The sequence below is a fragment of the Protopterus annectens genome, chromosome 13.part0 (assembly GCF_019279795.1).
Source record: "Protopterus annectens isolate FY-2018-M chromosome 13.part0, PAN1.0, whole genome shotgun sequence".
NCBI lineage: Eukaryota > Metazoa > Chordata > Ceratodontiformes > Protopteridae > Protopterus > Protopterus annectens.
Genome location: NC_056747.1, coordinates 1,320,419,711 through 1,320,435,234, shown reverse-complemented (window position 1 = coordinate 1,320,435,234; position 15,524 = coordinate 1,320,419,711).

Below are 15,524 nucleotides of genomic sequence, written 5' to 3'. Positions count from 1 at the left end.
AAAGATCACTTCTCAGAAGTCTGTATGATACCGAGTAAAGAGACAGGGCTTTGAGGTGATCAGCATAGGATATTGTGCATACTCTCTGTATTCCTTTTATAAGGAATCTTTGTGCTCATTTCAGTTGCATGTATCTGGTGAGGTACTGTACATACCGAAGGGGGCATTATACTCTATGATGGGTCTAATGTGGGCGGAGTACAGTTAATTGATAACCTCTCTACATACCTCAAAGAACAGAAAGACACTGCAACCAAGTAACTCTGGAAAAATGAAGTCAGCTTAAACCCAGCAGCAAATTATGAGACTCCACAAGTTGTTTTTAGCGCTTTCATTCACTTTAATCTTCTGTGAACTTCCTCAGAAACAACTTCACCATCCATACACCTGTTTAAGTACTATTCAATCACAATTAATTTACATACATAATTGATGGCAATGAATAAAATTTAAAGACATACCATAAAAAATTACTGAAAACTATATATAGTACATATGAACTCTTAAAACATCCTAAATAAATACTTCTCAAGTATATGTTTAACACTAATATAACTATATCATTTGAATATGTGATATCACAATAAAAATTATGAATTCATTTCCAGGAAACATCTCATATTTATAGTTTCATTGAGACCTGGAAATTTTCAGCTCCTAAGAAAAGCCTTCCTAAGTAGAAAGCCTTCCTTACAACAGTAGACACATGGTGGTCAAAGTTAAGGTCACAGTCAACTTGTGATCCCAGTTTCCTTATCACCTCATAGGTACTTAGGGGATTGTTGATTTGATAGTGTGAAGGGACATTGTTTCAGCCGAAGGGAATGATGATGCATTTTGTTGCATTCAATTTGAGAACATGACTAAGACACCTGTCATTGGTCTGTATTAGACCCTCCTGAAGTATACTGGAATCATTTGGGTATTCAATAATTGCACCTAGTTTGCAGTCATCGACAAAGTTACACAGGGTGGTAGAATTCCCAAAAGGTTCAATAGCGTATTTCTTGGTACTGAATTTTAAGCCATGGCTTTGCCACCAAGTGTTTGTCTGTATTAGACTTTCCTGAAGAGTGTTCTCATCTTGGGGGGATTCAGTGACTGCTCCCAGTTTGCAATAATCTGAAAACTTGGTCAGCCAAAGGCCTTTAACATTGGCTTTGACATTCGAGAAGTAGAAGCCAAACAGGAGTGGCCCAGCATGAGCCCTGGTGAACTCTAGTGGAGACAGGCCTCTTAGTGGTGGTGGCATCATCAATTCTAAACTCTTGGATCCTATCACTGAGCCAGCTAGCTATCCAATGTGTTATATAGGGGTTTAAACCTAGGTCTGTAAGTTTGTTGACAATGCTCGGCTGGGTTATTGTATCAATGTGGTAGAATTACACTTGTGGGTCTCCTCTACTGTGTTTTTACATTAGGAGGACTGTGTTTATTCATCTTGTGGCAGGAGGTGTTTGCCTGGTCTATCTAAGTTTGGAAATATACAAAAAAAGACTCATATGTAGTCATTTCATTGGCCAGAGTGGGTGGAGTATTGAGGTTAGTAGGCTATTAATGTTACTTTATTTGAGCAGATTATGCTATCCATCCAATTCTTGAAACACTAGACATTATGAAAGGGTGGCCAACTGGTTTCCCTTCTTTAGTGAGCCTTGTAGAACTCAATGTTTTCAGATAGAGTAGGGACTGCCTTATACTCACTGATAGCAAATTTTGTTTAACACAAACAATTCTGCAAGAAGTGCAACATGTAACTGCTACTACCTTCTTGACAAAATTACATTAAAATGTCCATTAAAAAATCTTTACCAAAGCCTCCTAGAACTTGTAAGCATAGGCCTCAGCCATAATTTTCCAACTCATCTCCTCATGCACACCTGCAACATTAAGTCAACATACGAATGCTCACAATCTTATAGTACTAAACACTCTACGGATAAAAATGTGATAGTGATTGGTGATGCTGCTGTAAGGCATGCAGATTCACCACTCAAAAAGCTGAGGAAGAACAGGGCTACAGTCATTTATCTTTCAGGTGCCAGTATCTCTGACTTTACAGCCATAGCAACAGTAAACAATTGCTGCAGTTTCTAAGGACACTGTGAACCTGCGAAGTGCATTTAGCCTCACAGTTAGCAAATAAGAAATAGCAATGTTGTTTAGTTATTAAAATGAAAAACAACCTAAGCAAGGTAAAATAAATACATAATAGGACTATTTGTAAATATTTTATGATTTATCCTCATAGGATTACATATTCCTGAAACACAACTGAAATGTTCCCAGACTACATGTGCACTTAAATGTAGCTGCTTGATTAAAAAGTATTACTCAGTTTAACATGCTGATTCCACAAGCTGTCTGCACTGTAAAAGTTACATTTTATATGTTATTTAAAATTGACAATCTCTAGAGCACATGAAAAGATACATATTACTTTTTGCAACATGTTATCTTTGCAGTTACCTCACACTCTGTACAAACTCACTTGGCAACTGATAGCTATTCATTTAAAATATCAGTTTAAATATTAAATGTGTCCTTGAAATGCTGTTGACATTTTGACAAAATATAATCTGAAATGTAAAATGAATGACTTGAAAGAAGTGAAATAATGCATAGATTTCAAAGACAGTTCTTGACACTACAGTATAAGTAAAAGACTTTCGGCTTTTCCCGGTTAGGGGTCGCCACAGCGGAACTCCGGTCTGCTCATGATTGGCAGTAGATTTTTACGGTGCCAAGTTGCCAGCCCGACGCCCAACCTTCAAAGAAGGCACGCCCATTCATGCTCGCACCTACCTGCATGTCTTTAATGTCACTCGACCATGGGGAGGACATGCAGACTCCACACAGAAGGCGCTCCAGCCGAGAATTGAAAGGGAGAACCTCTTGCTGTGAGGTGACAACACTAACCACTGCACCACCGCAGCACTCTGACACTACAGTATAAATAAAAATGTATATTCACAAGGAAGTATTGAAATGTTTTAGTATTCCAGTTCAAAATTAGCTTACTCTCAACATTTTGCGATATCAGAAAGTTTGCAGAGCTAGGAAATTACTATTATTTGTCTTTATAATGATTATTAGACATGTTAGACTTTGCTTTGTTTAATGAATTGTGACACATGTTTATGAGGAAAAGTGGACCCGATTATTCACATTGGACTACACATTCCTGGAAACTCAACTGAAATGTCCCCAAATTACTTTTGAACTTAAATGAAACTGTTTGATTAATAAGCATAATTTACTTTAACAACCTGAATCCATAAGCTATCTGCTCTATATATGCTGCATTATATATGTCATTTGCATATGACAGTCTCTAGAGCACACGAAAAAATACATATTATTTTTGCAACATGCTATATTTGCACTAACCATATATTCTAAACTAACTCAATTGGCAACTGACAAGTTATTTATTTGAAACATCAGTCTAAATATTAATTGTGCCCTTGAAATATGTTGACGTTTTGACAAAACAAAACCTAAATTGAAAAAGGAATGATTTGAAGAAGTGAAGTATTGTACAGATTTCAAAGACAGCTATTGCCACTACAATATAAGTAAAACGTATACATGCAAGGAAAAATTAAAAAATGCTTTACACTTTTAGTTAAAATAGCTTATTGTTAACTTTTTGCTTTATCAGAAAATTTAAAGAGCTAGGAAATTATTTCTAATTTGTCTTTATATTGTTTACTAAAGTGATGTTAGTCACTGACTTGTTTAATGGATTGCAAGTCATGTACAAGACTGACTACTGAATGTTATTTCTGTTTACCTATGTGTGCTGAATTTCTTTTATTAGTACTGATTTAAAACAAGAGAAAGAAAGGGAAGGGAAATCTCTGTTTTTGGTCAAGGGAGGAGAGGCTTAAGAGCATTCTAACTGCCCTAAAAACTCTTTAAGATGCTCTAAACACTATTTGATTAATACTTACCTAAGGTAAGTCTTGATTACCATATGGGTACCTACACATTCATTCTAGACCTGATGTGATTGCCCATTCTGGAAGCAGGAGGTGGCCTATGTAGGGTGGTAATTTTCAGGGTGTTCATAGTTCATTCTTAGACTCTGCTTTGTAAATCTATAAATATGTAAAAGCACTGCACACTATAATGTAGGGTGCCTCTACTCAGAGTCAGGATACCACTGATAAGCCATGTCTTTTCATAAGTGTAAGTTGAAGTTGGTGAGCTGAAGAGTGGGAAAGTAAAGGAAGACAGTACACCTACAGTAAATTCATATTTCATTGGTAATCACTCATTGTCTCCTACAGAGTCCTTTTAGTCAAATTATTTTAGTAATAATCTATTTGTTGTTGGCTTATTTAGTATATGCTCTTCTGTTGCATTTAATTTATCCAAAATTATATATCTGACATGTTTGGGATCTCTTAAGGATAACTAAATATTAGATATTTTCTAAGTCAATGTAAAAATTGTTTACACTACTAACATTCCATCCTGATATATAAAATAATATAGAATAATAATAGAATAATATAGAATTTCATATCTCTTTTAAGAAAATTCTCCATATAATAATTTAACATATGGAGTTCAGTTGATATTGTTGGTTAAAGGTATGAGTGATAATCCAATAAATCTATCTTTATCTATTGGATTAGGAATGACTTTCATTCCATGTTTAATGGGAAATTCATATTTACTTGTATTTGAGACTTTAGAATTAATGTTTTTAAAGCCTGACCAGAATTTTACCCTACTTGTATTTCAAGAAGAAAGAACATTAAATTACACTCCCAAGTTTACACACATAAAAATAACATTCAATGTTATCAGATAATATGGTATAACTACTATAATCAAAATAAAAAAAAGAAGCAAAATGTTTCTTCCAACACTAACTTGAAATGGATTTAACATTCTTATCATTAAATACTAATGGCTTAAATAATGCAAATAAAAGATTAAACTTACTAAAATATTTAAATCTAAATAAGGCACAAGTAGCATTTCTCCAGGAAACACATTTTAAGACCGATGATAGCTTTATTTGGAACCCTAAGGACTATACAGTCTTAGCTCAATCCTCCTATAAAACAAAGACAAAAGGAGTATCAATTCTCTGGAAGAAAAACATAATCACTCCAAACGTTATTTATAAATATGAAGACAAAGAAAGTCTACTAGCATTTGTTATAATTAAATTTAATAACAGAATATGGACCTTAGCTAATCTATATTGGTTCCCAGGAATTGGAGCAGGAACAGTTAAAAAACACCTATATTTTATTTCCAACAATTATAAAGAAAATCTTATACTGGGAGGAGATTTTAATTGTACCTTAGAAGCTTCTGAAACCACCAAGAAGTCTTTTTGCATAGCACCTATTTCAAAATCCTTAAAAAGATGGATTGATTCATTTCATTTAATAGACACTTTTAAAGTAAAAGATGATAACTCCTTATTATTTTCCATAAAGACCATAGATATGAAACACAAACCACAATAGACAAATTATTCGTAGTTCAAGATTTACAAACAAAAATCCTCAACTTCTAAATAGTCCCATGCCCCTTCTCAGATCATGATTCTCTGATAATGAAGCTCCAAACAGAGTTTAAACCTTTAATCCTCTCAACTAGAATTCCATCATATATCATGAAAATTAAAGAATTCAGACCCTGGATGTTGTCAGAACTACAAATATTTCTTGAAATTAATAATACAACAGAAATCAGTAGGGTCATGGTTTGGAACTCATTAAAAGCGTAATTATAAGGTAAGACCCTTAGCTGGTACAAAAACAAAGTTAGAGAGTGGGAATCTGAATCATTAGACTTGCAAACCAGACTCTTGACAGCAAAATCTAAAAAAAAAAATCAGAATTGTCCTGAAATCAAAAAAGAAATAGAAGAATTAAATACAAAATATAATGAAATTATAACACACAAAACGTGTCTAGCCTTGGAAAAATTAAAAATAAACTCATTAGCCACCTCCCCCAGATATCTACATAACTTATCTACAAGAATTAAAATACAATCTAAAGCAAATAACATTAGTAGTATATATCATGAAAAGAAAGTGAAAAAAGTATCACATATAGGAGATATCCTTGAAGCAGTTCGGTTCCATTATATGGAACACTTCAAAAAAGAAGATTTAGCTACCAACCAAATAAACTTAGATACAAACCTTATCTATATAAAAAACATTCCAGAAAACTTAAAACTAGACCTACAAAAACCTATGTCCTACAAAGAAATTAAGATAAAAGAAAGTAAATCTAACAAAGCTCCAGGGATAGATGATATAATTATGGAAATTTACAAACTCTTCCCTTCAACAGTAATCTCCCTTTTTCATAAAACTTTGCTAGAAGTCCAGTCAGAAGCAAAAATACCACCCTCATGGAAATATTCTCTCATAACACCAATTCTAAAGATAATAAACCATCAGACATTTGCACCTCATATAGACCTATATCATTACTGAATAATGATTACCAAAATATTCATGTGAATCCTAGCTAACAGAATGAAAATCCCACTTTCAAAGACAATTAATAATGATCAAACTGGATTTTTATATAACAGGCACACAAGTGATAATATTAAAAGGATACTTACTCTTATAGATTATGTGAATAAAGAAGATAGAGAAACACTTGTAATCAGATTAGACATAGAAAAAGCCTTCGATTCCCTCAACTGGGAATATCTATTTAAAACTTTAGCATTATTTTAATGTCCTCCTCCTTTCATCTTATTACTAAAAACATATATATTAATAACTTAGCCTACATTAAATTAGGTCCTTTCACCCCATAATCTATCCATATAATGAAAGGTACTAAACAAGGATGTCCCCTTTCTCCTATTTTATTTGCTTTGGCTATAGAAATACTTGCAGAAATAATACGCAATAATCAAAGAATAAAAGGAATAGAAGTCTATGACCACTACATATGTAAAATAATGCTTTTTGCTGATGATATTTTATTAACCCTATCAAACTCCAGAGAGTCATTAGGAGAGCTAGAAGAAGTAATGGAGTAATTTTATAAGATTTCAGGTCTATACTTTAATAGATCAAAATCAAAATTTCTATTTTTAAATAAGAAAAAAGAACTACAAGTTACAGATAAATCCATCATAGGAAAACAAGAAGTTACGCTAAATTATTTAGGAATAGTGTTATGCAAAAATATAAATGAAACAATATTAATAAATTATAAAAACATTATTAAAACAATAAAAATATATATAGAAAAGTGGAACAAAATTATATTAACTTTTGAAGACAGATTGCAATTAATAAAAATGGCCTTATTGCCAAAATACTATATGTAGCATTAGCAATACAGTTAATTCCTGAAAGATGCATTCTTAAAGAAATAAACTCATGTTTAATAAATTTTTTATGGTATCCCAAAAAGAATAGAGTAGCTCTAACTCATCACATTAGACCCTGGAAACAAGGAGGCTAGAACTTCCCAGAAATAGAAACATATATAAAAAGCATCTGTGCTTAAAACTACAATAGACTGGATAAACTCAAATTATTTTGCCAACTGGAAATAATTAACAACAGCTATATTAACAAATTAATTTAATCTGTTAAAAAAAATTAATAGTAGACAAATCAAACAAACCCTGGTACATACTATGCATAAGTATACAATATAATATAACAAAACCTTCTAAAACAACACTGATTAATCATTACATCAATTCCTTTAGGAAACCTATCAATGCAAACATAGACCTAAAACTTTGGTTTGACCTTTTAACCCCATTTACCATCACTAAGAACTTTTCTCACAAAATATATAGGGAAACAATAACCTCCATGGAACAAAATGGATTCTTATGCTGGCTTCAATGTGTAAATAAATTAAATGTTTTAGATATACATATGATAAAAACTGATTACAATATTCCAACACAGGGCTGGTTAACCTTACAAAGCATTTCAATGTACACTCAAGATTTATGCAGATTAATTAATAATTCCTCATTTAAAGATATTCCAAATCTAATAAGTTTTCTGTATGAATTTATATATAATAGTTGTGAAAAGAAAAATTCCATTTCAAGTCTATATAAAGAGTTAATAACATATAAAACAATTCCCAAACCATCATACTGGCAGTTCTTAACAAAAGGTCAGTCATTGCAGTTAACAGAAGAAATTAAAACTAACATCTTACTATCAGTTAATTACACCTCTAACACACAGTTCTGGAAATATTTAACTGGAAATACTTACATAGAGCATTTTTAACACCAGATAGAATTAAAAAGATCAGTACTACTACAAATGTTTTTTGCTGGAGGTGTGAAAAGTCAAATAAAGCAGAGTGGATTCATATTCTTTATGAATGTAATACAATTAAATCATATTGGAATGGAATCAATCATTTTTTACAAGCTTTATTTAATGAATCCTTTATCTTAACTAAAGCACTGATTATACTAAATGTAAATGAAGGTCCCTACCTAAATAAAACAAATATGTATTTGTTATGGACAATACTTGCTATATCTAGGAAATGCGTAACCAGAAGGTGGAATTCAAATACACCCCCAACCTTGGAAGAATTCTACACTTTACTGAAGACAACTGCATCGATGGAAATAAAAATCAAAGAACTACGAATCTATCCCAGGCCATTGGTAAATAATCCTTGAAAGAAAGTTATGTCTTTGTTGGATACTCTGCAATAGTATTGTATCTCTGATAACTGATCTATTAATTCTATATTTAATAACATACAGTGTATATAATTGAAAGTCAGGCTATTGTAAATATTGTATATAGTTGTTTAAAATGATATTTAAAATATTATGTAAATGTGATTTTAATTGAAAAATTAAAAAAATTTTGAGGAAAAAAAAAAACAAGAGCACTAAAGACCGTTTTCCAGGGTAAATATGTCTACAACACTGTGGTGGTCCATGGGGGAGTGAAAGACCTGGGACATAACGCTCTAAGGGGCATACAGAAAGACATGTCAGAACTTTCCATACATGTGACAAATGCATGTAAGACGCTACTCCTGAGTGGAATTCCTCCCTAACTAGGAATGATACTTTGGTTGAATAGTGGGTGCTTTTCTAGGTGGATCCGGTATGTGTCAGCATGGCAGAAGATTATTGATACTCATTATTGACAGTCTAACTAGCTTTACAAGGGATGGCCTATGCCTCCTTTTCAAAGGCTTCTACATGCTGGCTAAAGCCTTTGCTGCCCCATAGTGCCTTTTTTTAGACAGAGTCCATTTAAAGGACATTCCAGCATAGAAAATTCATCAAAGCATAATTTGGACCTCATTAAGGTGGCTTGTCTCAGTAACAAATTGTCTAATCTTGAGGCTTTCCAGCATCTGGAATGTATCTATATTTGTGTAAATATTAAGACTTGATTTAAATGTAAAGAGATCACTCACTTCATACCTGGGTTTTGCACCCGTGACATAGGGAAATACTGCCAGACCAGCTATCTGGAATTTTGTAAATAATTATATGTCATTCCTGAATATTAATATGATTTATATAGAAATGTAACAGAAGAGACACTGCTAGTACAGCTATCTGGAATTTTGTAAATAATTATATGTCATTTGTGAATATCAGCATGATGCAATTGCTTGTGTTATCACTGTATTAGAACTGTATGTTATGTATATTATAGGGTTGCCAGATTTTTTTGTGGCTAAAACCAGACTAAAGTCATGCTCCTCACATCACCCGTAACTCCACCCATCCCCACCCACTCTCCCACCCATGCCCCACCCCTTTTGTGCCATCACAATGACATCAGATGATGGGAACACCCTCTTTTTCTGTTCCGGATGCCTGCTTTCAGCCGATTTACTATGCTTTTCTGTAAAAAAGCATAGTAAATCAGCAATTTAACAAACAATGATAGTCTGTTTCCTTTTGTGAAACAGAATACTGGAGTTTGTACAGTGTTTCCTGACTACCAGAGAATTTAACTGATTTGTGGATAGTCCAGAAAAAAAACGGATAGGTGGCAACAGGGATGATTTCCAATTTCCCACCTATTGGTCAAAGTTATGCTTAAATAGGGCTAGGGATGGACTCTGCTTCACATGGATGGGAAGCTTGTTCCAGTGCATGGGGACCCTCTGAGACACATTTGCGTCTCATCAACATGGCCTATTTATGTCACAAGCAAAATTTAAATCCTTGGATCTACTCATACACAACACAAGGCAAAGCTGTGTTACTTATTTTAAATAAATTACTCTGATATGAGCTTATGGCAAACTGGTAAACCTTTCTTGGTTTATTTGTATTTCTTCACCATTAAATAGGTAAGCAGCTGTTTTATTTACTTCTACAATTATTACAGATATTAAAATAAAATGCACAAACACAGATAATCATTTTCTAAACAAAACAGTCCCACAATGAACATAGACTTAGTACAAGCACTAAACTTCTCTGCCATTGAAGCTCACATTCATTGAAACAGTATTAAAACCCAGATTTAAATAAAATGCATCTGGTCAGTGGAGAATAAAGTTTACCTTTGGGCTGTTTTCAAATTATAGTCTCTTTGAACACATTTTTATGGCCATGCAGGCATGTATGTGTTCTTTGATCCACCTTCCTGATTGTAGTTCCTTGTATAATAAAGCACCACCTGTTAGAGTGTGTTTTAAAGTTGTAGTTTTGAACATTTTTCCAGTAAGCAATGAAGCAAAGTGTATGACCCAGTAATGATAAAACTGTATTTACTGTCAATCTGACCTCAGTGCTACAGCACTGCTACCAAAGGAAATAATTTTGGAATGCCCGTAAATCAGTCAGCATAACATTTAACTCATAATGGATTCACAATGGGAGGGTCAACATTTCATTCTAGTGAATGTTAATGGAGAAGCTGTCTATAGACAACAATTTATGCAAAATACTTGGTCAAGTATTTTGCAGCAGGTTAGCAAACAAATTGCAAAGACAGGGAGTGCTGTAGCATAATTTATAGTAATTATCTACTCAGAAATCAGTGTACTCCCTGTCTTTGCAATTTGTTTGCTAACCTATGTGTGTGTGTGTGTGTGTGTGTGTGTGCGTGTGTGTGTGTGTGTGTGTGTGTGTGTGTGTGTGTGTGTGTGTGTGTGTGTGTGTGTGTGTGTGTGTGTGTGTGTGTGTGTGTATACATATACATATACACAGAGGCAAACCCCTTCAATGTGGAACAGAGGAACATGAACTTTTTAAGACCCTGAATGAGGTACATACTGTACATTCCTCGTAATGAGGAACATATCTTGTTCTCTCTGCTCAGCTCCACAGCTCTTGTATGCTGGACAATGTCCTCTACAACCTGCTGCCACATGGACTTAGCCCCCTCTTCATGGTCACGGAAGTGCTAGCTTAAAATTTGGCACAACTGCAAATTAAAATTATTTCCATGCTGGTGTGATGTTGTAAGCACTCATGATTCTCCTTAAAGGAGAAGACGGAGCTAATACCGCAATCACAATCAATGGTACCTGCTGCAGCTGTAAAAGTGGGAGGTCACTCACTCATGGTGGCACAAAACCCAGACTTCATCTGTCCAGTTTTGAATGATATTCATAACCAGACAATTTGTCAGAAAACTGGACAGTCCGGTCAAAAACTGGACAGCTGGCAACCCTATGTATATATCAAACTGCTACCGCAGAAGTGTGTGTAAAGTACTGAGCTTAAAGGATGTAATCACAGCATGCTCTGCTGGAAGAGAACAGAAATGTATATAAACTATTGTAATTGTGTAACTGTGTATGTTTTAATAGTGGGAACTGGAACATAGAGGGTTAACTTGCAAAATGTCAAGAAAATAGTTGAAATTAAATAGTTTTTTTAATAATTGCTGGGCCATAAATGAAATATGTTATCTCTCAGTTTCAGTGCAGTAGCAGACACAATGTCCAGAGCTAGAAGTATTTTATATTGTCTTGAAAGAGAGAGCTAGGTTTGAGCTGTAGAAGTGTTTTATTGTTTTATGACTTCCAGGATTTGCAAATATCTGAGAGATGTATTTTTCACAGAGAGATGTTAAATGCTACCAGCTGCACTGGGTTGTTTTGAGCCTGAGAACTGAAGTCAAGTGAAAAAAAAGTGATGTCATGCTATAAGTATCCCAGCAGCAATATTTGAGATATTAATGTAAGAACTCTCTGAGAGAGAGAGAGAGAACAAGGACATTTTGTATTTTGTCTTTGACCTGGAAACATCCACTCACCTGCACTTGCCTTGCTATAAGTACGTTTTGAGGGCATAGCAACTCTTTTAGATTCAGATAGGAGTACAGTAAAGTATAGCTTAGATCATCATCATCATCTTTTGGCTTTTCCTGTTAGGGGTCGCCACAGTGGATCATCTCTTTCCATTTCTTCCTATTCTCTGCATCTTGCTCTGTCACACCAACTGCCTGCATGTCCTCTCTCACCACATCCATAAACCTTATCTTAGGCCTTCCTCTTTTCCTCTTACCTGGCAGCTCCATCCTTAGCATCTTTTTCCCAATATACCCATCATCCCTCCTCAGTACATGTCCAAACCAATGCAATTTCGTCTCTCTTGCTTTGTCTCCAAACTGTCCAACATGAGCTGAGCCTCTAATATACTGATTCCTAATCCTATCCATCCTAGTCACACCGAGTGCAAATCTTAACATCTTTAACTCTGCCACATCCAGCTCTGACTCCTGCCTTTTTGTCAGTGCCACTGTCTCCAACCCATATAACATAGCTGGTCTCACTACCCTTTTGAAGACGTTCCCTTTCACTCTTACTGGTACCCGTCTGTCACAAATCACTCCTGACACTCTTCTCCACTCATTCCACCCTGCCTGTACTCTCTTCTTCACCTCTCTTCCACATTCACCATTACTCTGAACTGTTGATCCCAAGTACTTAAACTCGTCCATCTTTACCAACTCTACTCCCTGCATCCTCACCATTCCTCTACCCTCCCTCCCATTTACACACATATATTATGTCTTAGCCCTGCTGACCTTCATCTCCACCTCTCCAGAGTCTCCTAAACCTGATTCCTACTCTCACTACAGATCATAATGTCATCTGCAAACATCATAGTCCACGGGGCCTCCTGTCTGATCTCATCTGTCAACCTGTCCATCACCACTGCAAATAAGAAAGGACTCAGAGCTGATCCTTGATGTAATCCCACCTCCACCTTAAACGGATCTGTCACTCCCACTGCAGTCCTCACCACTGTCACACTACCCTCGTACATATCCTGTACCACTCTTACATACTTCTCTGCCACTCCCGACTTCCTCATACAATACCACAACTCTTCTCTAGGCACCCTGTCATATGCTTTCTCCAAGTCTACAAAGACACAATGCAACTCCTTCTGACCTTCTCTGTATTTCTCCAATAACACTCTCAGAGCAAACATTGGATCTGTAGTGTGCTTGCCTGTCATGAAACCATACTGCTGATCACTAATCATCACATCCCTTCTTAACCTAGCTTCTACTACTCTTTCCTATAACTTCAAGCTGTGACTGATCAGTTTTATCCCTCTGAAGTTACTGCTGCTCTGCACATAACCCTTATTCTTAAAGATAGGTACCAAAACACTTTTTCTCCACTCCTCAGGCATCCTCTGACTTTCCAAAATTTCATTAAACAATCTAGTTAAAAATTCCACTGCCATTTCTCCTAAGCACCTCCATGCTTCCATTGGGATGTCATCTGGGCCAACAGCCTTTCCATTCTTCATCCTCTTCATAGCTGTCCTTACTTCCTCCTTGCTAATCTGATTCACTATCCCCACATCATCTAACCTTCTCTCTCTCTCATTCTCTTCATTCATCAGCCTCTCAAAATACTCTTTCCATCTACTCAACACACACTCCTCTCTTGTGAGTACATTTCCCTCACTATCCTTTATCACCTTTACTTGCTGCACATCTTTCCCATAGATATAAACTATAAATATAAAATATAGATTATATATATACATATATAAAGTATAGCTTAGATGTTTTCTTTATTTATTTGAGACTGTCCTGCAATGCTGTTTTAAATATTTTCTGTGATTTTTGAACTCTGAAGTAACTGTGTTGTTTACTAATTGTTGGTTTGGTTGGTTTACTGACTATTGTCTTGTTCTTTTATTATTTATTATTAAATATATTTGCACCTTTCAATTGTGGCTGGTCTGTTTAGAGATATTTAAGCTCTTAGAATACTTGCATATCTATTTGGTGACACTGTACAGACCACTTCTAATAGCCTGGCTTGGTCAAACTACCATTTAGATTAATAGCAACATTACACAGTGGGATTGGCCACCCTTTGCTTTAAAGTAGCTGATAAAGAGTGGCTGGTGGCAGTTGGAACTATCCTATAGTCTAAGCAGAAGTGGACATAGCTAGTAAACCTGTGCCAACTTTCCCCAGGTGTGTGTGTGTGTGTGTGTGTGTGTGTGTGTGTGTGTGTGTGTGTATGTGTGTGTGTGTGTGTTTGTATATAAATCAAACTTCAAAGTGTGTGTGTGTGCGTGTGTGTGTGTTTGTATATAAATCAAACTTCAAAGTGTGTGTGTGTGCATGTGTCAGCTACTTGGGCAAGGACACGAAGCACTGGTTGGACAGAGAGGGTGCTGGAGGTTTTGGCTTGGCCACTCAGCTGAGATTTCAATCCTATAGCTGTGCCAGTGGGGAGTCTTATTGAGGATCTGTAGAAAGAGGGACAAACCAGCCCCAGACTGACTGTGGTCTCTGTGTGCTCTTAAGGGAAATTGCACTTTACTGTGTATGTACTTGTAATCCTTCCAGTGTGTACATCCCATAGCTGTTGCCAGTGGTGACAACTGAGGCTCCTTGATTACTGGGCCACTGCAGGGGCATCATAGTGCCTACCATGCCTTTAAGTCTGAAGGTAACTATGGTAATATCAGCATATTTGTCCAGGATAATAACACCTCCAGACACATTCACAGACAGTGCTTTACTATGGGCATCATGAGCCTAGAGCTGAACACTATTAGGAGTGTAGTCATTTGGTATGACAGTAGCACAGAATTATTTCAGATTAAACTGAAAGTAGAAGCAGCAGCACTATTTCAAACATGTGGACACGGACCTGCTGCTCCATCAACTCCCTTGTTAATCCAAACCTGTTCCCAGAGACTCACAAACAGAACTCATAGGACTCCAGGTCATTATAAATATGACACCAACTTATAACCTGCTACAAGACACCCTCCATGTCCCCAGGTAATCATACTAGATTCCTGAAAGTATTTGAAAGACTCCATATTAAAAGAGAACTCTGTTATTTTAGGCTATGCCCAGAAGTTATTGAACTTAATTAAAAACTTCCTGGAACATGTAGTTAATAAACATATCAGAAGACATACTATTTTAGATGTGGTCCTCCTGAAGATAGCCTCTACATGTTCTATTTCTGTGGTCTAACCTTCCCAAGTTAAGTCAGACCATATACTTGCAACATTTGCCTTCAAAATCTCTAAAGCCCCTG